Consider the following 1,383-nt stretch of genomic DNA (forward strand, 5'->3'; position numbering starts at 1 on the left):
ACATTATTTATTAAAATAATGATAATTGTGGAAAACAAACATTACTATGTCAAAGAAACACAGAAATTTGATTTATAAGTAAAGAAATATATGTTATGATATACTTACGTTTAAAGGCTGGTTCATCATTCTTTCTTCCATTTAGTAGAACTGTATCAGTCTGATTATTATTGGTGAAAGAGACAGGGTGTTTATATTTGAACAGTTATTCACTCAGTCTAAGTAAATATCATAAATTATAATTTAATCGAACTTTTATTTTGAAATTATTCTAAGCTGACTAACACACTGTACACTTCTGACCATTTGTCTGACACAGAATTGAGTAGAAAGTATGTGACAATTGTACACTAACTTAAATGTCCCATCAAATACTGAGAATATACAATTAGTGTTTTGTATCATTATGTAAGTCGGAGAACTATGTTTACTGACTTTATATTTCAGTGACATACAAAAACTTTAATTAAAGTATGGTGAACATTACATTTATATAGAAAATATAGGATTATGTAGAGTTTGAACCGTTTCTTTTCTATATTAATTATAATGTAAATACATGGAGACAATGTACTATAATTGACTGTAATTTTAATAAAAGTTTTCTGCCTCTTATTTCTAGCCTCTGATGACGTGTTGATCCAATGAGATCATCGTTTTTCGTTTACAGAAACACTGTCTGTACGAGTGTGATCATGTGACGATATTTGTATTTCACATTTCACACATTTAAGTACATATTAAAAGTAGGTTTGAATCCATTTATATTATAGAATTCATTGTATTATATAATGAAATCTCGTACATTTCACATGTTTATGTAAATATCATAGATTAGAGTTGAATAGATCTTTCATTTTGAAAAATTATTCTAAGTCGACTGAAACAGTCTGACCATTTGTCAGGTACAGTATGTAATAATTGTACACTAACCCGTCAAATATTGATAATATACATTTATTGTTTTCTATCACTATATAAAGTGAAAGAACTACGTTTACCAATATTAAGTATAATACATAGACAGCGATAGTGTATTATTATTGATAATCACATCTTAGAAAAGTATAGTCTAATTGAATACAAACATTGTATTTAACTGAAATGCGTCAATAAACACTCAGCATTTTGTAAAGTGAACATTAAGTAAATGTAGGGTTTACTTCAATATTAAATATAACGTATATGCATAGATAGCAACAGTGTATTATAATTGACTTCTATCTTAATAAAAGTTTTCCGTTATCTGTTTTAGTTAACACCAAAGGTCAAAATATGTCCAAACTTGAAATCTGCCCTGTATCTATATTCTACTAAAAGTCTGAGGTTGTTTGTTTGCTTGTCTGTAATTAAATACAGCAAAAAAAACGGCGCAAAATAGTG

This window comes from Limulus polyphemus, unplaced genomic scaffold, assembly GCF_000517525.1.
Source record: "Limulus polyphemus unplaced genomic scaffold, Limulus_polyphemus-2.1.2 Scaffold4784, whole genome shotgun sequence".
Taxonomy (NCBI): Eukaryota; Metazoa; Arthropoda; class Merostomata; order Xiphosura; family Limulidae; genus Limulus; species Limulus polyphemus.